The sequence below is a fragment of the Podarcis pityusensis genome, assembly GCF_964106645.2.
Source record: "Podarcis pityusensis genome assembly, chromosome: Z".
In the NCBI taxonomy this organism is placed as follows: Eukaryota; Metazoa; Chordata; class Lepidosauria; order Squamata; family Lacertidae; genus Podarcis; species Podarcis pityusensis.
Genome location: NC_138044.1, coordinates 35,270,198 through 35,298,139, shown reverse-complemented (window position 1 = coordinate 35,298,139; position 27,942 = coordinate 35,270,198). Strand labels below are relative to the sequence as shown.

The 27,942-nt window shown below is 41.7% G+C and overlaps 1 long non-coding RNA gene across 2 annotated transcripts; it reads right to left on the bottom strand.

Annotated features, from left to right (window-relative positions):
* LOC308468367 lies at positions 1 to 27,902 on the bottom strand. Of its 2 annotated transcripts, none has more exons than XR_013981597.1 (3): positions 27,671 to 27,902; positions 4,973 to 5,132; positions 1 to 340 (listed from the first exon to the last, which is right to left on the bottom strand). It is a non-coding gene; the product is annotated as an uncharacterized lncRNA (long non-coding RNA). The 2 variants fall into 2 exon arrangements; XR_013981598.1 differs by lacking the exon at positions 1 to 340 and adding an exon at positions 2,152 to 2,478 and having other exon boundaries at positions 27,671 to 27,900.
* Between the last annotated feature and the right edge of the window lie 40 nt (positions 27,903 to 27,942).

Here is a 27,942-nt window from a genome sequence, read left to right as displayed (position 1 = left end):
ACACAGCCAAACTGAAACAATTTCCACATAGTTCATGAGATACAAAAACACACACACACTCCCCACAACAAAACTCCCCAGGCAACACCCCAGCCCAAGATTCTGTTCAGCAGCCTCAGCTTCTATAGCCAGAGTCGGTCAGGGCCCCGCCCTCCCAGGACAGGGGAAAAAGGCCTGCAAGGCAGGGAACAGGTCTTCCCAGGACTCTCCTTCTTACTAGATTTCCAGACATACCACCCATGTCCTAGTGGGGTGGGAGGAACATGCTGGCCAAGACAGATTGCCTCAGGTCACCTCCTTGGTGCACCATTGTCCATGCTTGCTAGGCAGGGCTTTTTTTCTAGAAAAAGGTAGTGGAACTTGCTGAGCACCCACCCAAAGTTTTTGAGCTTTTTTTAGGGGAGGCAGCCAAAGTTGTTTTTAGGGGAGCACCCACCTTCTCTTCTTCGCCCCCACTGCCACAATGTTAGGTCTAACTTGGCTCTTGTTTGAAAAGTATGTTTAAGGGTTTCACCCGGCCAAAGTACAGGATGGAATGCAAAACTTGTGATGTGATCATACGAAGAATGCCATGCAGTTTCTACCACCAAAGTACGCCCCCCCCAATGCCAGAATAAATTCCAAGCATTTTTAGGACAGAGTCTGTCCAAAGTAACTTAAACAAAAACAACTTATCCAGCGCTACATTTCTAGAAACAGAGGTGCCGGAGCTCACCATGAATGGCAATGGCACCCACCTGAGACGTGCCAGAACTGGGTTCCTGCGAGTTCCGGCTGAAAAAAACGAAACCCTGAACTTATCCCTCCCTTTGATCTTCAAAAATATGTTCGGATAAGGTCTTAGCATTATGGCATGCTAACAACAGCTTACACAATCAATGTAAGAGAGCCAGTGTGGTGTAGTGGTTAAGAGCGATAGACCCGTAATCTGGGAAACCGGGTTTGCGTCCCCACTCCTCCACATGCAGCTGCTGGGTGACCTTGGGCCAGTCACACTTCTTTGAAGTCTCTCAGCCCCACTCACCTCACAGAGTGTTTGTTGTGGGAGAGGAAGGGAAAGGAGAATGTCAGCCGCTTTGAGACTCCTTCGGGTAGTGATAAAGCTGGATATCAAATCCAAACTCATCATCATGTGCCTGTTATTATACAGCACCATCCAGTGATTGCACTTCTGATTTTTACTTTGTGTTTCAAAGCACACACCAATGTATTAATTATAATGATTTACATACTGCTTAATATCTCAGTTTGTAAGGGGAGTCCAACAGCGATGCAAATGTGATACAGCATAAAACCAATTAACCATAAAATTGAGGGGAGGAGCCTTATGAATTAAAAAAAAAAACAATTCATCAAGTGCTGCCAGAAATTGAACAGAGAAGGGAGCTGCCTGATCTCAGACGGGAGGAAGTCCCACAGAATTGTGAAAGCAATACTTAACACATGACAAATGTTAGCAGTACTCTAACCTAGAGGTTACCAGGGCATAGATGACAAAAGTTAGGCTATCCTAACTTGAGGAGAAGCTGTTTGAATTTCTGGATCAAAGAATTATTCTAATGGAGGACCTTAATGGGGTGGGCTCTCTGGATATGGACAGAACTCAAAGGAAAAAAGATACATGTCAAGGGAAACTTTTTTTTACGTTAGTGGAAAACAGTGATTTAATTGACATATGGAGATTAAAACACCCACTAGGAAGACAATTTAGTTTCTTCTCAGAACCAAATCAAAGTGCAGGACGGATGGATTATAAATGGATTGCCAGAGATTTAATGCCAAAGGTAATAAAATCAGAAATTCTTCCAAGAACTCTCTCGGATCATAATACAATAACTATGGAGTTGAAAGGAAAAGAAGAAACCTCATTTAGGTGGAGAATGAATGAGGGACTGTTGGATGATCAAAAATTAATGGGGAAAGCTTAAAAGATCCTAATAGATTATTTTGAATTGAATTTAAACAAAGGAATTGACCTAAATGTGATATGGGATGCATGTAAAGCAATAATAAGAGGCTTCTTAATTCAGCAAAACTCAATTCAAAAAAGAACAAGAGAGAGAGAATAATAATAATAATAATTTATTATTTATACCCCGCCCATCTGGCTGGGTTTCCCAAGCCACTCTGGGCGGCTTCCAACAAAACACTAAAATACAATAACCTATTAAACATTAAAAGCTTCCCTAAACAGGGCTGCCTTTAGATGTCTTCTAAAAGTTTGGTAGTTATTTTTCTCTTTGACATCTGGTGGGAGGGCATTCCACAGGGCAGGTGCCACTACCGAGAAGGCCCTCTTCCTGGTTCCCTGTAACTTGGCTTCTTGCAGCGAGGGAACCGCCAGAAGGCCCTCGGCGCTGGACCTCAGTGTCTGTGCAGAACGATGGAGGTGGAGACGCTCCTTCAGGTATACTGGACCGAAGCCATCTAGGGCTTTAAAGGTCAGCACCAACACTTTGAGTTGTGCTCGGAAATGTACTGGGAGAAAAGAAAAAGATAATGAAACAAATAATTGAAAATGAAAAGAAATTGATTTTTTAAAATCCAGCTAATAACCAAGTGAAACAAAATTTAAAAATTCTACAGACTCAGTTTTCAATATTAATAAATCAAGAGATTGAGTGGAAAATTAAATTATTGAATCAAAGGAGCTTTACATTTTGCAAATAAGCCAGGCAAATTGTTAGCCTGGCAGTTAAAAAAGAGACAAAACCAGAATACAATTACTAAACTCACAGTTGAAGGAAAAATAATAGACAATCTGGGAGAAATGAGGAAGAATTTCCAAAAGTTTTATAATAAATTATATAAAAAGGAAAAAGAGGATAAGATAACTGTAGAAGAATTTCTGGAAAAGAATAGACTGCAGAAAATTTCCACAGAGAAAAAGAACCAGCTAAATTCCTTTATAACGATTGATGAAGTACAATCAGCGATTAAACAAGCAGAATTAGAAAGGCCCCAGGACCGGACGGATTGACAGCAAAATTTAGCAATAAGTTTATAGACTAACTGGCATCTCCTTTAAAAGATGTTATGAATAGTATCTTGATGGGTAAGAAACTCCCAGAGACATGGAAAGAAGCCTATATTATGTTACTCCCTAAGCAAGACACAGACTTAATGCAGGTCAAAAACTATAGGCCAATTTCACTTCTGAACAATGATTATAAACTATTTGCTAATATTTTAGTGAATAGACTGAAAGAAGTATTGAGAGAGGTGATAGGAAAGGACCAGAATGGATTCTTACCTGGGAGACAAATGAAAGACAATGTCAGGAACATAATTGATATATTTGAATATTTGGATTCTAGGAAAGACAAACAAGCAGCTTTGATGTTTATAGTTGGCAAGAATGCATTTGATAATGTGTCTTGGTATTTTATGGGGGGAGGGAAATATAATTTATGGATATGGGTCCAATGTTTCTTAATGGTATTCAAGCTATATATTCTGAACAAAATGCAAGACTATTAGTCAATAATACTTTGACTGAAAAGATTGAGATAATGAAAGAAACTAGACAGAGTGCCCACTGTCACCACTATTGTTTATAACGGTCCTAGAGGGACCTATTGAGGGACCTATATAAACTCATGTATGTGTCCCAGAGCTTCCTCTTTTGGCTTGTGCATCGGAACACCCGCCCACCTCTCTCTAATTTTAGGGCATTTTGCAATTGACATTGCTATGCCGTCATGTGTTGTCTGTTATTGGGACAGGGGCACGGCAGGAATTTTCCCCACTTGGCTGATTGGCTGTGGCCATTTGGGTTTCGCCTGCCGCGTAGCAATTCGTCACAACTTGTAAGATTGCGGATAGGCACTGGTTCATGTGATAGGGATGGGAGAATGGTCTCGCCATCCCTATGTGAAGAGTATTCCGTTAAAGGAATCCAGGGACTTAACTTGATTTGGTCAACCCCCAAAAGGGGGTTGTTCCAGTGCCTGAGTCCAGGGTAGCATCTGCAGAGTGAACAGAGTCTGTTCCCAGGCTTTTTACCTGCCTCAGGTCACCCTTCGCTTACCTATGATAGAGCTCTGGGTCAGCGCTACCTGCAAGGGTGTAGGGAGCTAGTTGAACCAGAGCCTATGAAACCACTCACTTTTCTGTAATCAATAAAGTTGTGGCCTAAATTCTGCCAAAAACCAAAACTAAAATTTGAGTCAAATGTGTCTTTATTTAAGGGGGAGGTCTCTGGGTTTGAACATACAAATGCAAAGAGAAGGAAGGGAATCTCTTTCATATGTGGTGGATGTGTACTAAGACGAAAGCCTACTGGGATATGATAGATAATGAATTGAAAAAGGTTTTTAAAAATACATTTAGCAAAAAAAAGAGGTTTTCTTGTTGGGTATAATAGGAGAAGAAATTCCCCAAAAAGACATAAACATATTTATGTATGCTACGACTGTGGCGAGGACACTTTTAGCCCAGAAATGGAAGCAGGAGGAACTTCCAACATTGGAAGAATGGCAGATTAAGATGACTGAATATGCAGAACTGGCAAAGCTGGCAGGGAAAATCCAAAACCAGTGTGATGAACTGTTTGAAAAGGACTGGAGTAGATTTTTACAATATATGAAGGAACACTGTAAACATTTGAAAATGTTTGCAGGACTGACTTAAAATATTTTGTAAGGTTAAGACTTTACAAATATCAGAGTTACTGTTTTTTTAAGCACTGAAAGAAGGTAAATAGGGGAATATAGAAATGCTAAGATGAATGTGAATATCTATAGACGCCAGGGAGTGGGAAGGGAGGAAGTCGATGCTCAGTTTGAGCAAAGATGTATGTGATGACATGATTTTATTTGATTGTGACAAAGGGAAAAAAGGAAAACTTAATAAAATATTATTTGAAAAAGTTAGGCTATCCTTGTCCAGATAGAGGCGCAGCTGGGCTACTAGCCACTACCTGAGCCTTAAGCAACAGCAAAGGAACCAGAAATACCCACAAGCTATGTACCTTCAGAGGGAGTGTAAACCCGTCGAGAGCAGGCAACCTCCCATGCATTAGGTCTAGGGAACAGCCTCAGTCCTATCTGGATTGAGCTTCAGTTTCTTGGCTCTCATCCAGTCCGTTGCCAAGGCAAGACACATCCAGTCCATCACATCCACTGCCACACCTGCAGATGTAAAGGAGAAGCATAGTTGTGTGTTTTTTCCTAAACTAAAAATCTTGCAACATGTTTTCGTAGGGGAGTTGTTCCAGCCCTGTGATCATTTTCACTGCCCCTTTTTTGAACCTTTTCCAGGTGCATTTTGAGGTGAAGCAATTGGCATTCACCCTTTTCACAGCTGTGTAAATGTGTTCCTCCTTTGAAGTCAAATGTGACTGTGTTGGACTTCTCTTGGCAATTATCCACTTAACTAGACGCTGAGCCTCATCGCAGTATGCCCACTGTTGCCTATCAGTTCAACATTTCTTTCATCTGGCACTAGTTCCTGGGCACCACTTAAGATTAAATTCAGGGACACCTCCCTGCTATGGCCAGTTTAATGACCATCTGTTCTAAGTCACAGTCATTTATGCTATCTAGAAATGTTGCATCTTTATTGAAATGGCCTCTTCCAATTTGATTTGATTTGATTTGGGAGAAAATCTGCCATTAAAACATAGCATGAAGATAAAAATACTGGTCTACAATGTGGAGTAGAGGAGTTTGCTATCAGTCTTGAGACAGTTGGAACTTATTATTATTATTATCATCACACAAGACCGCTTAAATTCCTCTATCTGTGGGTATATTCATGTTAGCAGCTTGAAATACAGCAAAGTCATTTCCTTCCACTGTGCTTCAAGCCACATTTGCATGACGCTGTTCACATCAGAGGGTGGGTGAGGGTGTCTTCACCTGACTTGCATGGCCTTTTCGGTTTCCCTGTCCCTGCAACCCCCGGAACTCCCTGGAGCTGTTGTCTGTGCATGCATTGTTCATCTGGATATGCACAATGGCTGTCAAATGATCACCATGAAGTGTGGCTTAGGTTTTCTAGTTGGACTGAGGTTGGTTTGAGAAGAAAAAAAATGCATCAAACAGAACTATTTGTCAAGAACCCACAGCGTCAATATGGATTGTGGCCAATGTTGTGTGAATGCGGCTTCAAAAACTATTAGTTGGGGTGCAGTGGATGGAAAGTAAGCAGCAATGTAAGCATACCCCAGGTCTCTGCTATCCTCTCTTTCTCTGTTATGCTGAGACACTTCCTGCTTGTTGTTCCCTCACTCTGTGCTGTCCCTTGGGTCACTGATTTATTCCTTCTGCTGACATTCCTACCTATCTTGCTGATGGAGCAAACCTAAGTCCCAGCTGGGAGCTGCATGGCTGAATGGAGCAGTGAAGCTGCCACTGGCCAGGAAAGAAAGGAAGATGATATCTTCCTTGATTATTGCTGTACCAGCTCCAGGCTGGCACAGAACAGTCATTGCTTGGTGGCCAGGCTGTTTCCAGTTACTGGAACAGTTTAGGATTTTCCTCCATTTGAGGACTGTTACATCACTGCAAATGGTAGCCTGCACAACTGGCCAATGCAATAGGACCATCCATGGTGGAGGAACACTCCCAACAACAGCAGAGCTCAGTGGGGCTCAGTTGTGCCACCTCCACCTCAGACTATGTCATGAACCCCATAGAAACTCCATGGAGGGGATGGGCAGAACCCAAATAGGTAGGTGAAGAGATAGGGAGCTGGAGCAGGATTTGGGGTGTGTGTGGCAGAATTGTGGCCAATGCCTGAGCTGGAGGAGGGGGCAGTGATCAAAAGAGTCAGGAGCTGAATTCTGGTGAAGATTCAAGCAGGTTGTCAGATAAGTGCCCCATCGCTGTGATGTTGTACACCTCCAGTCAGGCACTTCCCAAAAAGCCACCTGGCTCCCCATGCCAGTATGGAGCCTCCTCTGCAGGAGGCAGCTGGCAGTAAGTCAGATGGTGAGTCACCATCTCCATTGCTAAGGACACAGAGAGACCGGTACCAACATGAACAAACCTCACAAGCCCAGCCCTCTCACAGAAGTGCCCATTTGGTTGCAGAGCAGAAGCTCCTCTCATTTTTCTTATGACAGCCTTGCTCTTCAAAAGGGTATGCTAACTTGTTGCATCAACCTTTCAGCTCATGCTTAAGCCATGCAATTTACCTGCTGTGCCTTTAACCCTTGCTTTGCCCATGTATCACAGAAATATGCATTAAATAATTTGGCAGAAACGGAAACCTGAGTTCAAGTTTTTCATCCAGCGGTGAGAGTCAAGACAGGCTAAGCACCCCCCCCCAACCCCCAGTGTTGTGGATCAGGAATTAGAATGGCTCTGTGAGTTCCACCAACACATGTCAGGACTTATGCAAGCTCTAGTGTGGCAATCAATGTACGTGCTTTGAGGATATGTCCTCAATTTATTATCATCATCCCACAAACGGTTTTCTAATTCATAGTGTCCTTTTCCTCCCTGAAGGTATTCCCCAGTGTTGCTTTTCTCAGCAATTATCTTAAGCTAGATGTCTCTTGGATGTTATAAAATGCTCAATGGCTAATAAAAAAAATAAAAAGTTGTTTCCAGATTGTTGCTGCTCATAACACTTGCATTAAAATGTTTACTCATCAACATTTTATTTTATTTCATTGCTGCTACATCAACAGATTTTTTTTTTATTAAAAAAGAAAGCTTAATTCTGAAAGTGCTGTGACTGGGAAGCTGACAGTGTAGCTTGGTTCTCTTCCTGAAATGTCAATGAGAATCAGCTAGGCCTACTACAACAACTACTACTACTACTACTACTATTTTTTTAGATTCTTAATTTAATTATTGGAAACAGCTGTACGTACACACTTTGCCTAATGTGTTTGCGCAAATGGTGAAGCAGTTTGGACTCTAAAATTTAAACTAATCCACATGCAGCTGAATAAACAGGAATACCCCTCCCCTCCTACATACCACAAACAAGTTTAATTTCATTGGGAACAGGGATGCTTTGCCAGCTGTTTTACAGCACGGTTAAACTGTATATATAGCCCGACCTTTGTGTGGAGGGGTGTTGTTAGAGTGTGAACTAAAGCCCAGGGGTGCCAACTTGAATAAAATATTGGGGGGACCCAGGTAATACCCTGCACCATATACGGTAATCAATCACAAGACACAGCACACAAACCCCATCTGAATGGCAAAGCCCATCAAGCTTAGCGGGAGGTCAGTCCGGTCCCTCAAATATTTTATTGGGGGGCTGCAAGGACTTTGGCCCCTAGGAGTTCACTCCTATGCTAAGAACCCTTCTGCAGCATAGATTTAAAGTACTATCATGCCACTTAAATGCTATTTTGGAATGGGTTGTTGTCATTATAACAGGAAAACAGCATGGGGAAAAGAGTAAAGTGCTCCAGCACTATGACCATGATCCAAATCTCCCCACATTCTAAATGCTGTTTATTTATTTTTAAGTGGCAATCCTATTCACAGATTTCTTGTATAACTTCTAGTTTACCCTTTATATGCTTTGGAATTAAGCAAAGAAGTCAATCCATTTAAAAGAAAGAAAACCCAACCCAACCCAGTTCCCAAAATCCTCCCTTTACCCATGGAAAACTTGGTAAAATGGCTTTGTTAACAGAAGCAGTACCACTTTGCCATTGCCCTTCTAATTTATCACCCTATCTTTTTAGACTGCCAAAACAGCTGCAATGAGAAGGAACTTGAAATCTAAAGGGTTTTGAAATGCATCCATGAATTCCACAGAGTATTCCATATTACGTTGGGGAGCTTCAGAATAGAATTGTATTCTCTCAACTAAAAAGGCAACAAATGTATAGAAGTGAAGAGATATTGCTCTAACCCCGCATTTTCAGCAAGTCCCAGTGATGGCTTTGTCTCTTTCAAACCTCTGCTGCCTGGCTTTCAATGCAGAACCTCTCCAGAACAGGCTGTTAACTTCAATTTGCGCCTTTTTATTATTTGGTTCTTTTTGTCAAGTTTCACCTGAAGTGGCTGCACTGTTGTTAATAGATACCCAGGTGAAAAACAGCTTTGCACCATCTCAGCAAAAGGTCTTTACAAGGCAAGGTTAAGTAAGCCATCAACTATTTCCCCCCTCTCTAAATTTAATAGCCCAGTTACTATTAAGTACATCAATGGAGAATGTGAACTCTTCAGTACAAGAGGTGCAGTGTATCTTTGTCCCTAGAAAGCAGCTAGCCTTATAGAACAAATTATATTTTTATAAAAAGAAAGAAAGAAAGAAATGCAGCTTATAAAAGAGAATGCTACATACAATTTTAATTAATCTGCTGGTGACTTTATAGACAGTAATTGCGGCTGTTAGTCTACAATTTGCATTAGTATTAAATTCTGCATGCAGTCAATTTTCCCCATGATTGAAGCTTTATTTAGGCAAATTGCAGCTCCAGCAACTGTTGACTGAGAAGTAAGGAACATCTTTGGCAAAACCTTCTAACAACTCAAGTTGAAGCAGTTGCTTTTAATTATCAGCTAGGATGGATTTTAATGTTTCATATTCCAAGTTGTTTCATCCTGGAGGTCCTCACTAAGCTCACACTTAGTTGTAAAATACAACAATGCTTTATTAGTCACGATTCACCTACATTTTAGGAAATGCAGAATTATATCCTCATGCACTCATGTTTGGAACGTACATAGGAAGCTGGCTTGTATCAGACCCTTTTGCCCTCCTTCTAGCCTCGAGACTCTGGAGAACCACATCCATACAGAGTGGATAATATTGGGTTAGAATACTGGGATGGGGAATTTCAGCTAATCATACTCTTAACCATAATCAGGGCCGGCTCACAAATGAAGCGGGGTGCGGCAGCATCCACAGGAAGTACCTGGGAAGAGGCGGCACTGAGAAGGAAGAGGAATCCCCTGCCCTCTTCTGTCTTGCACAGTAGAGTCACCATAGCTGCCTTATAAAGTGGCAGCAGCAGCAGGGCAGTGACTTCTCTTCCTCTTCCTCCTTCTCCAGGTGGCACCTCTATCTTGGTGGCTGCAGCCAATATTCATGCTGCTCTCATAGTTTATATATGAGAGCAGCAAGCCTTTTTGTTGAAGTCACCTAACGTGCTTTAAACCTAACCTGCTTGCTCTTTGTCTCTGGGTCAGGCAATGGTGAGAATGCAGATCACTGGTAAATAATTGGCATCACTGAACTGCTTAGTTGCCATAACAAGCCCAATAATATGGAAACTCCTTTAGTAACATCTGTGGAGTGGGGTAATTAATATTCATGGGCAGATAAGGATTTTATTTATAAATAATGATTTTACAATGCGGTTTATTTCTCAACTGCTGCTATAAAATGGAAATTGCCTTCACAGCTGCTACAGAGTACAAACATTAATAACCACACATCTATCTAGTTCCAAACTCCCTGTTACTGGCTAAATTCACTTCGGTTATGCATGACCCACTGCTGCATATGGATATTAATTTCATGAGCAGTTTAAGAACTTCAGCACTAATCAAGCATCATAGTTTTGATTTTACTTTGTATCCTTGTTGCACTGTAAATAGTTTACTCTCCCCCCCAAAAAATATATGCTAGTTTTGAAACAGATCTCAAAAGTGCATTCTAATCCAGCCCTTAGAAAAGACTAAAATGTTTGGATTCAACTAAGTTCTACTTAGAGTAGACCCATTGAAATTGATGGATCTAAGTTGTCATGTCTCTTAACTTCCGGGCTCTGAATAGAACTGACATCATATGAAACCCTGGATTTATTAGGGCATAAACACTGGTTTTGTTCCCAGAAATAATTCTGCACCAAGTCACCAAAGTTCCCATTGGTTAAACAAGCTGAGCCCCAGGCCAGCCAAGATGACTCATAAGCAGCTTGGTTAGCTCTATTTAGCAATGGAAAAGCCTGCTGTTGATTAGCTCAGCTTCAACAATAACCTATCCTATCTCTGTTGCTATGCAAAATGACATGGCAAGATTACTTAGCTAGAAAGATCAGATTTGGGGGAATAACTCTTGCCATTTAAGATTGCCAATTTATGCTTAGTTTCCTGGTTCGCTCTCCAATTCACCAGAAATAAGGGTGCTTACCACCTTTTTTAAAAGGCAGTATCTATAAACAAACCTTGATATTTGTTGGCTGGGTGACAACATCCACTTTTTACAATCTAATCTCTCCGCTGCAAATAAAAATCTGCCACAAAGAGCAGAGATAGCTGCATTTCTTAACCTTGAGTCCTCAGGTGTTGTTGGCCTACAACTTGCATCATTCCTGACCACTGTGGGCCTGCTAACTAGGAATGGAGTACAACACCATCTGGGGACCCAAGGTTGAGAAAGACAGCTTCAGAGAATTCCTTCTCAAAGTGGGTCACTGCATGGTGACTATGTTCCACCGGTGGTGGTTGGTGCTCATTGGGATTGGTAGGGCAGAAGGCAGGAAGACCAGTAGTAGGTGAGAGCCAATGGCAGGCAGAGCAGGACCCAGAGTGGTTGGAAGAAAGAAGGTAGCCAGCTGGGGGCTGACGTGAGAGCAGAATGAGTTTGGTGGGGCAGTGCTTCATTATCCCCAATGGATCAGCCCCGTTGTGTTCTACCTCCACTGTCAAAGGCAGCATACCTCTGAATACCAGTTGCTAGCAATCACAGGAGGTGAGAGTGCTGCTGCAGGTCCCAGTTGACCACAGTGGATTAGATGGGCCTTTAGCTTGACCAAATATGCTCTTCTTGTGTTCTTACAGGGCATTAATTTCTCCCAAATCAGCTATTTAATTATCTTAAAAACAAAACATTCTGATGATGAGGCTATCAACAAACTCACATAATTGGCTTTACGTGCCTTTCCCTTTTTTATTTCAGAATGGGGCTACGGAGTTCTAACCACCCTGGGGGGAAACCTTGACCATACCTCCTTATCACAATGACTTTGCCTGGCTGATCCTCATATGGGGGATCAGGAACAAGTCACAGGCTATAGATCTCAATGACAAACAGCCACTCCTCCCTCATGAACATTCATGCACTGATTCCCCCCTTTCATTTCTGGGCCGCTATAATTACAGTTTGCTGTGATCTCCATATTAGGCAAATAATGTTTAGAGCACAGTTTGTAATTATTGTGTAGAAATTGGGACTTCCGGGTTAGCGCCATCAGCAAATGGCGGAGTTCCTCCGACCGGAGGAACTGGCTCCGTGGAAACTGGGTCTTCCCGCCGCGGCGAAGGTGGGGACCCGCTAGAAATCCCAGGCAGAGGAAGCCTGGGAACGTAGGGTTCGGCAGGGCACCAGGAGCGCCCCCCTACTCACGGGGAACCCCATTTCGGGGTTCCGGAGTGAAGTGGGGTGAGCGGCGCGGTGCTACGAACTGATTGCTACTTTCACGGAGTGAAGCCGCATAGCCATTGCCGGAGAGCGCTGACTTTTTCCTGTGAACAATTGGATCTAAAACAAGTACCCGTGAGTAGAAACGGAAAATTGGATCAAGAAATATCTTAATTTGGCACCGAAGCTGGAAGGTTCAAAACAGGAAGTCCGCCTTCCGCTTTTTGTATATAGACTGAAGCAAAAACCTTGTAAGCTAAAGCCTGGAAAGTCGTTAAAAAAGTCTAAATTTCCTTCATTTATAACTACTGAAACCCCCTTGGAAGCAGGAGAAAAGGGGGGGGGGACTTTGTTTAAAGCCTGCAGGAGAGGGAGTGAAGAAAGATAAGTTTCCACCGTCTCTAACCTGGGAACGGGGTGTCAGAGACAGAAATTGCTGGAGAGGTTTATTGACTGTGAATGGAATACTTTGACAGATAGCTAAAGAAGAGAAATAAACTGATTCCAATGTTGCCTTTTGCGTTCTAAAGAAACAAAATATCTGGAAAATGAAAGTCATTTTCCTTTGTTGGACTTGCCTTAAAAAGATGGATACCAATAGAAATTGTCTCCTCTAGGGGGAGCTTGCTAAATTGTTGCTGCAGTCTACTTGAGGACTCTACAGCTGTGAGATTAAGATCGGGGACCAGTTCCTTTGACCTTGACTAAATATGAGCTGGGAGGAAGTTTTGGTGCTTCCTTTATGCAAGACAAGTGCTTTGTTGGAACAGATGCATGAGAAGGTGGATTTGATGAATGAGAAAATGGATTTGATGACTGTTGTGGTCAATAACTGTGGACAAACAGGGAATATTGATACAGAAATCATTCAGGGACCAAATCAGGAACCTGTATTGATTGGGCAAGTGCAGAAGATAATGCAGGAGGTTGTGGTTCCACCTCAAATAATACAAATGGAGAGACCCGAGGCCCTACAGGAGCATAAGCCGCTGTTTTTGAAGATTGAAGTTGGAGTGGGCCAGGGGGAGTTTGGAGCTGAGGAGGTTCTTAACTTTGGAGAGACTTTGAAATATGCTCTTAAATATTTTTTGGATTACATTGATGACTGTGGGGAGTGGGACTGTGGGGAATGGGCTGGTTTGATGAAGGGAAACGGAGATAATTTTGGGTTGGAACCTCCCAGAGACCTACTCCTCAATGAGAAAGGAAAGAAATTAAGAAAGAGACCAACAAAAGACAAGGAAAAGTGCAGGTATAAACAAGAAGAAGAAGATCTGCAGAAGTGACATGGAAGAGACTTAAGGACCTCGGACATAAGACTACCAGGTTGATAGACTAGATGGAATGGACAGTAAGGACTGACATGACCCGAGACCAGGAAGAAGAGACGTTGGATGAAGATTGGAAGAAAATCTATAAAGAAATTTTTTTATCTAGGGAATTAGCCTAAAATTAATGAATATTAGGGGAAATGTTGGAATGAAACTATATGGCTCTAGTAGAAATGATAGCAGGAGTTATGTATAATTGAGTATTAAGTTTCAAGCTCTAAGATATTTTACGGTAAGATAAGGTTAAATAAATTAAGGTAATTTGAATAACAGAATATGGGGGAAAGATGGAAAGGATTTGTTGAGTTAATTAATAGGTTAAATTGTTAAGATAAATTATTTAATAAAAATTGAGAAAGATGGAAAGAATTTGCTGAAATAACTAATTAAACTAGAATACAAAAAGGGAGGTGTGAGGAGGTCAATGAAACAAGCAAATGGAAGTTAAAGATATGTAATATGGGATTTGTGTCTTTTTTTTCTTCTTTTTTTATCTTTTTACTGTATTGTTGTATTGGTTTTTATGTTTTGCTTTTTTCTTCTTTCCTATGTACTGTAGCGTTGTTTTTTATTTTATTTTTTTCTGTAATTTTGAAACTATCAATAAATATTATTTAAAAAAAATAATTATTGTATAGAAATTATGACTATGCACAGTTGTTTGTTTTGGACATTATGGCAAAGTATAGTAGAGCAACATGGGAATTGATGTTTTTGTTATATGGGGCAGCATACAAATGTCCAATAAAATAAATTTTATTATTAATTTCACTTAATATTATACAATTTAGTGCCAAATTTGAATTCTAAGCTATTTACAAGTGCAAAAAAGCAATTCCACCACAAGCATTAAAATATCCGTAATCAAAATACACAATAAAAGTGTCCCATCAAAACAACACAGCAAGGAGTCTCATGTTGAGAGATCAAGGGGATGCCTGTGGAAACAGGTGCTTTTTCCAAAGTTAATGGAATACCAATACAGATTGGGGAAGGCAGTGGAAGACAGGAGTGCCTGGCGTGCTCTGGTCCATGGGGTCACGAAGAGTCGGACACGACTAAACGACTAAACAACAACAACAATTTTTCAGCAGGAAGTGCATTTCATAACACTGGTGCCCCTGTGCTTAAAAAATTCTCTCTCTAAGTTCCCACAGGTCAATAATCATTAGGCAGTAGAAAGGCTAACTGAATTTCATTTGTTGATCTTAAAACCATTATCAAGCAATGGAGAGGAAGTAAATTTTCCAGGTTGCCCATTCCAAAAAAAATAATTATTAGTGCCCGAGAAGGAAGAAAGCAGAGTAGGAGTAAGCCTACAAGCCTACAACACATTCTTAGATCACCAAATCGTAGTGGATCCTCTGCAGTTTGGAGGATCACTTACTCTGAGTTAATAGGGGTACAAGCGTCATGGCTGTGCATAAATAAAGAAGCACTCAGTTCATGCTTCTCTGTTATTACTACATATATTTTTCAGGATGGAGTTCTGAGATTTAAAGTTGATTCCACAGTAAGGTCTGGGGCTCAGGTGACTTTTCCTAGTTTATTTCATTTTTTAAATTTACCGGTAATTGACTTTTATGCTGCTTTTCAGGATAACTTATCATCCCAGTTAATAAATCATCAACAAGGGGTGGTAGCCAACTGAGATTTGTTCAGAGTAAACCCATTGAAATTAATGCACTTAATGTAGCTGTGCTCATTAATTTCAATGGGTGTATTCTGAACAAAACAAAGCTGACTATCACACAAGGACAATAAAACAACATTATTTACTTCACACTTAAAATCAGTGCAGCAGTTAAATATAAAAAGCAAACCATGCAAAAACCCATCCCAAACTATTGCAATATTCAAGTTAACAGCTGGCCCATCTTGCTTTAGTCTATCTTCAGCAGCGAGCATCTAGAAGCACTGGGTGATCCGTATTAGGTTTAGCCCCATGTCAGCTCCAGGGCAGAGGGTTTTCCACTGGAACTGGTTGTGCTGCTTTGAACAATAGGAAGAGACAAGACAGAATCGTCTGCCAAGTTCAGAGGCAAGGTGAGCCTTAAATACCTGCCCTGCTCTTACCCTCCTGAGCAGGCACTATGCCAGCACTGCTGTTGCTGAACTGGCTTAACTCGTAGGCACAAAGTCACTTCATGGTCTTGACTTGCTTGCGGCAATGCTGTTTTTTATTTCACGCTTCCATAGGATGAACAGGGCTGCTCATCCCTATGATGAGACAGGATTAATAAATTACATTTTAAGAATGAATGCAGTGAATCAAACCTGTGCATGTATGCAATAATAATAGCAGAGAGCCTCTGAACAAATACTATTTCCCCTCACCTATGCGAAGAGAAATGTTGTGGGCGGAGGGAGATTCTGGAGCCAAACAACAGGGTGGGGCTGAAAAACCTTTATTCATCAGGAGATACTATGAGAGTAAATAAGCGAGAAACAATTCAGGTCTAGCCAGAGGGAACGAGCTGAGCAGGTGTTCCGTAGACAGTCTAGAAAGCATCACTTGTAAATTTGCTTCTGCACCTATATAGGACCTAAAAAAAACTTCTGTGCATACAGATTATCCCAATTTGTTTCTGTTGTCAGTTTGAACTGATTTTTGCATATGTGACATGGGCACAGCCAGGATTTATTGGGGAGTAGGCATTATGTAGGGAGGGGGGCAGAATTGATTTATCCTTGGCATAATTGGTCAGTTAATTAAGTATTTTTATTTGTTTACTTGGTTAAGGGCAGCTGCCCCCCTCCCACCCCCCTGGCTACACCCATGGTATGTCCTGCAGTTGTTTAAACTGTCTTCATATTTACAAATATACAGTGTTTATAAGTGCAATTGCTTTAACTTTTTATACAGTCTCTCTCTCTCTCTCTCTCTCTCTCTCTCTCTCTCTCTCTCTCTCTCCCTCTCTCTCTCATGTTATTGTAAATGGCTTTGGGATGACTCATGAGAAGCAATTCATAAAGTAAATAAGAATTTATATATATATATAGATAGATGATAGATAGATAGATAGATATAGATAGATAGATAGATAGATATAGATATATATATAGTACGCTGCAATCTTGGGTATCTTCTCCACCAAAGAAGATGCATGACTGTCCCAAACGTCTAACATGAGTGAAGGAAAAATTCAGTTAATGCAATCAAACACTGGTGAGGGCTCATCATTGAGACAGTGAAGGCAGGAAGGAAGGCATGCTTTGCTACCTCTATTGTTCCTTCACTGTACCCTCATCCAGCAGAGCTTTTCCGGGTAGTGCAGGACCTGTTACAGTCCAATCTGAAGGAAGTGGCAGAACTGATGGCAGCTTGCTGTGACATGTTTGCAAAGCATTTTGAGGATGAAATTGCTTGCATCCATTGAGATCTTGACTTTGCTATTATATAAAGGTAAAGGTACCCCTGACCATTATGTCCAGTTGTGGACTCCTCTGGGGTTGCAGCACTCATCTTACTCTATAGGCCGAGGGGGCCAGCATTTGTCCACAGACAGCTTCCGGGTCATGTGGCCAGCAAGACTAAGCCACTTCTGGTGAACCAGAGCAGCGCACGGAAACGCTGTTTACCTTCCCGCCGGAGCGGTACCTATTTATCTACTTGCACTTTGACGTGCTTTCAAACTGCTAGGTGGGCAGGAGCTGGGATCGAACACCGGGAGCTCACTCCTTCATGGGGATTCGAACCGCCGACCTTCGGTTCAGCAAGCCCTAGGCTCAGTGGTTTAGACCACAGCGCTACCCGCGTCCCTCGCTATTCCATTGACATATTTCAAAAAGTAAAAACCAGGACACCCCAAAAGTTGTTGAGCATTTTTTTTTTACAAAAATGCTCTCCAAAAGTGTGATTTTTCGATTGACCTACCTAAGTTCCAGGACATTTCAGAAATTCTCCTGGAAGTCAATTCTGCTGGACGTCTGGCAGCCCTACTATTACAGCAGATGAATCTTAAGGGCTGCCCAGAGCACAGGCTTCTTCTGTTGTGTGGGATAAGTTTCAGTTGGTTCAGGGAGACCATTGTGCTCTGGCCCCTTGCCCTTCATGGCTGATAAAAACTAGCAGGTAAGGGACATTTTATGCAAACTGATGTACTCATTTGTCCTTTTCTTTTTTGATGCATTAAGTGGCTTCTTAGCAAAAGGGCAGACCCTCACTCAGAAGAGTAAATGAGCAGCCGCCCCCCCAAAAAACAGGGGGAGTTGTAATGCTGAAGGAGGCAGGGCCAAATTTACTTTATTGCTCAAAGACTCACAAAAAACTTTCACCATCTAATGTGTGTGGGGGGGGGGGAGCAGGAATGAAATCTGAAATGGCCTAACTACCCCACTGAAAGTGGTAGCATTTCTTGCTATTCATAGGATTGTCAATCTGCATAGCAGATTTCTCCACGCTTGGCTGTAAATCAGAGTGCAACATATTTTTTTTGCCTAAAATAAATGCAAAATAAGAATTATTATTTTTTAGAGCCTGAAACAAGTTTGCTCAGGAGAGCTGACCTTCAGGTGAACTTTTCTTCTAGACCACCTTCTCTTTGGAAGACTGCTCTTCCCAGTCCTGTGGTGCCAATGCACTAGTGTCCTTAGCATCGCAGTGTGAGCCTTGTTGCTGCAGATATACACCCCCATGTGCTTACACAGACCATATGTGATCTCTCCCCTTTTGTTTTTAAAAGGTGATTGAGAACAGGCAGCACAGAAGGCAGCACCAAAAGTTCTCAAAACATTTTGGTTGCGCATATGTGTTCAGAAGTGGTAACTTTTAGGCTGTACTCCTGCTCCCATTATTGCAGCTTAGAAAATGTCATAGAAGAACAGCAAAATCCAGATCCACAGAGAAGATATCTAGCTTGATTTCTATCACAGAGTCTGTAGCACAGACAATTTGGCCACTACGATGTCAGAGCAGAGTAGAAGCAAGCAAACATGGAAAATGAAGATGTACTTAAGTCCACATCCGGCAATCTCTCTGAAGTCAAAGAATGGGAAAATACTTCATGTTCACATAAATATTTCAAATTCCTAAGAAGAAGAAGAGTTTGGATTTGATATCCCGCCTTTTCACTCCCTTTAAGGAGTCTCAAAGCGACTAACATTCTCCTTTCTCTTCCTCCCCCACACAAACACCCTGTGAAGTGAGTGGGGCTGAGAGGCTTCAAGAGAAGTGTGACTAGCCCAAGGTCACCCAGCAGCTGCATGTGGAGGAGCGGAGACGTGAACCCGCTTCCCCAGATTACGAGACTACCGCTCTTAACCACTACACCACACTGGCACACTAAGTGGAAGCAGACCATTTTTAAACCCTGTAGAAAAGACCCAAAGAGTAGCTTACATGTCTAGTCAGAAGTAAGTCCAGAACAAATCAGATTAAAGATGGGGGACTTGGATCTAAATCAACGCATCCATATTTCCCAAGCTGGCACAGACGGTGAGTGTTGAGCATAGATGTGAAAGCACCTTCAGAAAGCGTGGTCTCCCACATTTATTATATCATTTACTTGCCAACTCTATTTCAAAAGGTACACCACCACTTTTTTCTTTACTTGATTACTAGTATGCATTAAATGTAATTACCTCCCAATTGCTCTTATTTTGCCTCCTGCTACACCATCTGTCTTATATGGAAACATGACGAAGGCCAAATTTTGCACACCAGATTTTGAAATCTTGTATCTTTAAATTCTGAACATCTGGAAAAAATGCTATGGCAATAAACTATATGATATAAATATATTCCCTATACTTTTTAAGGGAAGTATAGATTTATGTTTACTGAGGTATACCACTAAATCCCACCGAAGTGGTTTTCCTTATGCGACAAGTATACCGAATTTACTATTGTGAAATGTTGGAGGGTATGCTATTGTTGCACAAAAAACTCCTGTTTGTGAAACTAAGAGCACCTTTCCTGGTTAGGCTCTACTTTGGACCTACTGAGCAACCCTATCAATTACTGCACTTTATTTTTTACATTTATCCTTTATTCTTGCTTATAAAACCCAATAAAATAATGTCATATAAATAAGTATACCAAGTTTTCTCATGTCATATGTATACCACAAAAATAGCATAATAAATGTGGAAAAATATCTACAACATATGTTTCATTATTAGTGGTCAATGTATGAGTTCTTGGTTTATGAATTGATTTAAACAATTAGGAAGAAGAAAATTACAGTATTGTATTTTAATATTTTGCTGCAAGCTGCCAGATGGGTGGGGTATAAATAATAAATTATTATTATTATTATTATTATTATTATTATTATTATTGAAAAAGGGGGGGCAAGAGGGGGAGGGGTATGGGGTGTGGTTATGCTTCTCTTATTCTACTTAGTGTGCGTGAGGGGTTGTGGTACCAAATAGTATGGGAAACAGCCTTATTAGAAAAACTAACCAATAAACTGACACGGGGACAAATAGAAGAAGACGCCTTCACCCCGGTTTGGTTCCTTTTATCACATACACAGCCCAACAAGACAACAACAAGAATCCCCCAATAGCATACAAATCAATCTAGCTAACCTGATTAAAAAATACACACTCATCCCCCCTCACACACAAAAACAGTTCTCACTACAGCCAACCAAAGGCAACCAGCCACACCCTAAGCCACACCCAACCTCTCTCACCGCCAAGGAAATACAAGTGAATAGTAAGAGAACCCATATTTTATATCCTGCCATTTCACCAAGAATCTCAGTGTATGTGGTTCTCCTTCTTTCTCCCTACCTGTCACTTCTGGCTTTTATTCTCACAACAACCCTGTGAAATAGATTAGGCTGAGATAATCCAAGGTTACCAAATGAGCTTCATGCGTAAATAGGGATTTGAATCCACGGCTCCCCAGCCCTATTCTGACACTTGAATCACCACACCATGCTGGCTCTCCCCGTGGTACATTCCTAAGCACACTTACAAATTGATCTCAATGTGATTTACTTCTGAGAAACTGTGTTCAGAAGCACACTATTAGTCAGTTTGTTGCAGCATTTGGAAGGTTCCATAAACCAAATTGGGTGGAAAACTTGGTACCCAGCCTTGGGCAGCTACAAAGGACCCAAAATTTTACAGCATCTCTTCCTTCTGCCAGTGATAGAATCTAAGGCATTTGTCCCAATTTCTCTAATGTCTTTACAGGCTCCCACACGTCCACCTGAGTGCATTCTAATTGATTACTCAGAAGTAAGTCTCATTGAGTTCAATAGGACTTATTCTCAGGGAAGTGGGTATAGGACTGTAGCCTTGTTTACTGGTTAGCAAGCCCAATAAAGCTTACGTACACCAGGGAACACCCAAAGTTCTATCCTCCAGAGACAACAATCGGAACAGCAATTATGCTTGTAAATTGTGGTTAAATCACTGGAAGCAATTAGCACTTAGTGATTTCCTCATTGTGTGCAATGAACACTGTTTCTAACCTTGGAGTTAGCCTTTTTGTTTCCATATCAACAGAAATTATACTGCCCTTGCATTGATGTTCTGCTTCATCAAACAGGAAATTAGCATCTTTAGAAATCTACATGCATTTACCCATAAGGCTTCTAAAAGGCTCTCCACAGAGAGCAATTTCTGCTGGTCCCTTGAAACTTTCTCTTAGGCATTCAGATGTGAACTAAGGATTGAAGCAACAATCATTTCAAGCTCAGTCTTATGACCAATCAGTCTTAGTATGCCTTGGAAAACTGGTAGGGTGGCTATGTGTCCTGCTCTACAGAGAACAGTCTGTTGGAGTAACTAGACATGAGAAGAGGTTAATTTCCTTCATGAGCATAAATCACCCTAAAGGTGAGCTTATAGCTGGTGCAAGGCTCAGTGCCTTGACTATATTTGTGATGAATGAATGTCAGCACAGTAATCCGTTAGTTTGTGAGTCGTCGTAAGTCTGTTGGTGTTACCTTGTCCAGTGCTACATTTTGAATTACTGGACTTATTTAGAGAAATAGAAATACTTTGTACTTGTTTGTATCTGTATATATCTGTATCTGCAAAAGCCTACAAGCTGTATATATCTACACCCAGAACTGTTTTACTGAGCCTTATCTTCTGCAACAGTAAACTAGATGAACTACTGAAGTTCTGCTTCTGTATGGTGTCTGGTACTGGGAGCAATGTCCACTGCATGGGTATCTCACCTGAGATTCCCAACAAGTTCTATATTTGAAGGGCTATCGGAGGCCACTCTTTGAAGGGCTGTTTGATCCTAGCTTGCTTTTAATATAAAGAACCTTAAGAAGGAGTCTTGAAGTTGCCCATCAGCAGCTACAACCTGGACGGCAGATAGAGCAGGTACACAGGTCAACTAGCCAGAGTCTTCACTACGGTAATAATGTTGTATTTTTATTAAAATTATAGTAACTATTTCTAAATTATTTCTAAATACATACACATTAGAATATGCAGTATCTATGCCCACTTTTGTTCCCAGCTGAATTGTTCTCTGCCTCACCCTGCCTTCGTGTGCAAATAGGCATCCCAAAAACTGTGAGTCCATGTAACTGGGGTCCAGTTCCATACTGTCCAGTATGAAGCTTCAAGTGAACATAAGAAGAGCCAGGCTGGATCAGAACAAAGGCCCATCTTGTCCAACATTCTGCTCTCGCAGTTACCAGACAGGCTATAGGTGACCTGGAAGCAGGACCAGTGTGAAACAGTACTGTCTCCACTTGTTATTCCTAGCAACTAGCATACTTCCTCCAACCATGAATGCAGAACATAGTGATTATGATGCTAAAGATGACTACTTTATGAGCTGCCAATAGTCTGAAATGAGGAAAAGTTTATGTCAAGAACTCCCTGAGTCTTCTGAAATCCGTGGAATGAGATGAAAGAGCAGGTAGTAATTTTGAATGGCAAGAGCTATAGAGATGGAAAATCTAACACTATCAGCTTATTTTAGCCATTTTATCTGCTGGCAACTGAGCGCATTAAGCCACGATATCCGAAATGCACTAGAAACAGATCCATGTCACACAGGATGAATTTCCTATATAAGTTGTCACATGAAGAACCAATATGAGTGCTCTCACTCTGTGAGAGATGAGAGAGGAAGGCCTTTCCACCAGTTAGCCTTAAACCAACTACCATTTGCTGCTGTCCTTCCCACAACTGTCTCCATAAGCCACCTTTTACACCTGAGTCAGGACCAGCCCAATACATTTTGGCACCTGAGGTCTAAATTCCTGGATCCAGCACAGATTCAATTGCTGGAATAGCCAGGCCAGGCTGATAATGGTCCTCTTCATAAGGGCTGTTAAGGGAAAAATTTGGCAGAGGGCAAATGGGTGGACCGACCTCCCTCAAAGGTCTGTTAGCTAGAAAGACAAAAAGCCAGAGTTGAGAATTGAGTGATGTGAACTAGAAGCTGGATGCAAAAGCAGCAGACTGGAAAGGCAGAGACAGAGCCATGCCTGATTAACACCATGCCCTTGGGGTGTTAAAGATGTGAACTCCTCCATCATAGGATCAGGTTGTATATATTTGCAAATAAAGAGTCTCCGCTGTGCCTCATTCCAAAAGGCAATGTGAACTCAAGGAAGCACCTGGAGCTTGAATTGGTGTGCAACACTATCATAGGGCAGTAACAAGAAAATAGACCTGCTCTGCTGTTGCCCCTATACTGTGAAAACTTATCCTCCAAACACACCCAGGTTTTCGCTGGCACCTTTTTCATGTTTTCCAGTCCTCTGAATTTCTGTTTTATTTGCTTTTACATGTTTTATTGGTTTTTTAGGTTGTGTTTAGCTTTAATGGCATGCTGTTTGTTTTTTAGACTGTACACTGCTTAGAGATTTTAGAAATAGTAAATGGTTTACAGAAGCATTTAAATAAAATAGATAAAAGCAGACAAAATGCTCCATAAGAAAAGTTGGTGATTATCCTGCTCTGTTAGGGTTTAAGAGCTTACATGAGAAGCGGCAGGAATGGTCAGAACATCTTCTGGCCTTGGACAACACGCTGTAGTCCCTGCTGGCTGAGCTACAGAAAGTTGTTGCAGCCAAGGATTAAAGTCATTGGAAGGCTTAAGAGGACAGGCAAGACCTACCCTTTGGGTGGCTCCACTTCCTGGGAGAGCTGCCGGCAATCCTTAAAGGGCACAAATATGGTGACAGGAACAGTACAGAAGGGGTTTTAAAGGACTTATTCCCTGCTGAATGGGGGATCTGTGAGTTGTCTAAATGGAACTACTCCTCAAGGTGGCAGGGATCCAGATGCAAGCAACATGATATATAAGAACCTGTCTTCAACAAGGTACAGCTTTCAATTATAAGTTCAAATCTGAGACACTTAAGTCCAATTGTCAGTTGTGAAAAGCCATGGATGTGAAAAACTCATGCAGACTTGTTTGTTGCCCCTGGCAAAAGCTGAAAGGAACTCTGTTAATCAACAGAATTAGTTGCCATCTCTGCAATAGACTGCTCAACACTAAAAACTTCACTTTATGCAGTGCATAGTTAATAAAAATGAGCGTTAAGTACTACAGTTTTATGATTGTTGTAACAAGACTGGTATTCTGCCAGCGCTATTATCTACTGTCAAAGTTAGCAAATGGTGTTTACAGCTATCATACCCACGAACAGCAGTGGTAATAACTATTGTGAGGCATAGGAGAAATCTTTGTGTATCTGATAAATGACTGCACAAACTCTCTGATTAAAGTAGCTGAAGGTCAATCTGGACATAGCAATGACAACCACATTTTTTTCATTTGTGTTTGCCCCACAAACATGCTCTCTCTGTACTTTCTTTCATTGAAAGGGGCATATGGGTGAGGGGAGTTGAGTCTTCTTCCTCACCACCACTTTCCATCTGGTTGCCTGAGCACCTTCCCTCCCTCTGACAAACTCCAAAATAGAAAATGAGTTAGATAAAAAGTGCTTGGCTGATAGAATACATCAGATGGGGGAAATATGTCGTCCTCCAGCTGCTGTTGGTCTTCAGCTCCATTTAGTCCCAGCCAGCATCACCAATGGCCAGATATGATGGGAGCTGTAGTATACCATAACATGAGGGCCATAGTTTCCCCATCCTTAGATACACTACATGGGCAGCAGGCCCTTGACAGAACATCTGCTTTGCATGCAGATTGCCCCAGGTTCAAGCCCAGTATCTCCAGTAGGGCTGGGAGAGCCTTCTGGCCTGAAACCCCAGAGAGTTTCTGCTCTGAACTGCTGACCCAAAGGAGGAATCATGGGAGTGGTTGGTCCAAGGATACCAAAGGAGGATGTCCAAAACACCAGATTGATGAGTTCCAGCGCTTTATTAAAGGAAAGGTGTAGACTTACAGCAAATCAGCCTGCCAGGTCTCCCAGCCTTTACAGACATGGGGATGGACACAACAGCCAGGAGATGGCTTGTCTGCACCCAAGCAAACATCCATACACTCTTTATACACAAAGCAGCATATGTCACTTCGGTCAGGATGTCCCATCACTTCACCTGACCAGATGAGGGCACAGGTGGAGTAGCTCCAAAAAAGATCATGTGGCTTCCCAAAGCTACAGAAGTGATTTTTGCACATCAGGACTAGTTTATTTGAATCTTATCAGCTGGTACATACCTAACTGCAACCATCAGTTGGTCCTAGGAGGCTTATCTGGTGTGATAATAACAACAGCAAAATGTACGTCTACATTTCATTTTCATTTCCTGCTATGTATCCAATGGGAAGTTCATCCAAAATGTTGGAGGAAATTAAAATGGCAGCTAAATCCATTTGTCCACTGCTGCTTGGAGTAGTGGGGGGGGGGGGAATAAAGTGAAGCTAGGCTCAAGGCAGATGTCAAGGATGGGCCGTGCCATGATACTGCAGTTGTGACAGCTGCTTCAAGATGCTTGGTGCTGATTTTGATCAACAAAGTGGTTGAGTTATGTGCAGTTTATAGGGCTGTTTATTTATTTTATTCATCACTATTTATTATTAAAATTGTATACTGCTCCATACCCACAGGTCTCATAAAATCACAATATTAAAATGCTTAATGTTTGAATGAAGATTCATCCATGTTTCCTTTCCATGCCAGATAGTCCTTTAGGAAGACCATACTTCCTGTGATCATACTAAAGTATTTCAGAATACAGAAGACATCATACTCTCCTTTCAAACTACCCACATAATTTCATCCTGTTATTCTAATAGTCAATACCAAACAAGCGTTGGTCATACACAAGACTCACATTCCAGGCATATGCAGCTGTTCTAGAAGCTAACCTCTGGTAATAGTTCAAATGTAGTCTAATAGCTATGAAGGACAGTAAAAAAGCATCTAGTTTAACTATTCTCTAAGCCAGGGGATAGAATAAAAGACTTATCTAGCACCAGCAGGGAAGTTGAAGACATCCAGATGTTGCTTTGAGACAATTTCAACACTCAGCTCTGTAAGATCAGCAATTAATTCTATGGCTTCCATAAGAAGTACAGATCTGCTGCATAAGAACTTTGGTCTAACATATGGGGTATACATGATTTATTATTTTTTATAGGGCCAAGAAACAAAATTGTGTATTAAAAAGATATTGTAAAAGTGAAGGATAACTTTTGTAGTGGAGAGATTGGAGTTGCTGAGGCTGGGGTCACTAACATGGGATCATCATTAAAAGTTATAATCTGAAACTGTTTAGAACGTCTGTGGAAAAAGTCTGTCTAGTATTTTCCCTCCCCCATTACAATCATATGCCATATTTTGCCACCCTTTTTGCTAGCAGGTACTGGAGGTTTGCCTGCTTATTATAATTAATTAATAAATATATTAGTATCACACACCTCTCTTTTATCAGAAGCTCCACAGCTTAATTGGAGACTGGCACAAAGCTCACCAAGGCATTGGTGTGGAATCTATTTTCAGTTCCTAGCTAAGCCTTGTAAGGTGTACAAAAACAATGCAGAAAAAATGCATTTTTTCCTCATGAGTCAGTAACCACTACCAGGCACAACTTATCTAGAATTAGGGGAAACGTTGAAAGCAGTGTGTGAAACTTCCAACAGGAATCACTGAGTATCTATGTAATTAGTTGTGTTTATTTTATATTACAGATATCTCCTTTGCTACTGTATTCTATTTTTAAAATTTCATTTATATCTCCCACCTTTTTTCCATCAACCCATGTAGTTCTCAAGGAGTCATCTATCTTGCCACTGACGAGACCTTAGCTTAATCAAGATAGTAGTCTCTCACATGTGTGTTCATATCATATGGTTGGATATCAATATGGATTAGGATTGTTTGAAGATAATGTACATGACCAAGATGTCTTTATATTCTGATGGTTCAACACGGTGTAGGGAACAGAATGCTGTATTGGTACTGTACACGGGGGCCCAGATTTAAATTCCAACACAATAATTTCATGTGTTATTCCTTAGCACCCCTTTCTCTCTTCTTTTTTATGAAAGTAATATATGCAGTTCAGGTATTGTGTGTGTGTGTGGGGGGGGGGATACAGTAGGTTAGGCTGGCTGTGTTTCTGTTACAGTACAAGGAACAAAGATTGACCGATTTATTTTGGCACAAGTTTTCCATCACATGCATGAAGTTTCATCTCGTCTCACGTGGAGGGCTAACGAAAGTAAAAAAAATGTGGCAAATCAAAGAAACTTTAAGCAAATGAACCGCAGTGATAATTCACCACAGCAGTAACTGGTGATAAAGGCAATCATTCTAGGGCTGCTAGGTTAATGAGCACCAGTCGCATGGCAGGAAAGCATTGTCTCTATCATGCCTAAACAGATCGGCTCAAACTCCTCGATAAGTTCCAATTCAGCACTTTCAACTTGTGAAATATCTTTTTGTAGTTGGAATACTGCAATATCCAGGTCGGGAGTGGGGTGTCCTGGCAGAGGGACCCTGTTGAATCCCCGCCTGTGCTGTGAGGCACCAGGATCCCTGTGCCAGGGAAGGTCTGAAGAGAGGTCTGAGCCTTGACAGACGCTGCCCCCTCCCCCTTTCCCTCCCCCTACTTCTTAATCCGCTCCTTTCTTGTGACTCATCTCCCTTTCACAAAACCTTCTCTCTCCCCTCCTGCCTGCCTTCCATCCGGGCACTCACTTCCGCCAGGCTTTTTCTTTCGGCGCTCACCCAAGTCTTCTTCGAACCGCTTCCGGGCCCCATCCCTCGTTCACCCTCAGCCACGAGTGAGGGCATCGGCGCGCCTTAGCGGCTTCAGCGTGCCAAGAGGCTTGCGCGTGCGCACACAGGAGACCCCTGTGCGCGAGAGAGACGGGAGGGGGGGGTTACGTCCCGCCGTCTCCTTCCTTCGATTCCCCGGCCCGTCTGCCGTCAGGGCGCGCGCAAGGGAGGGGGAGGAGGAGGAGGGGTGG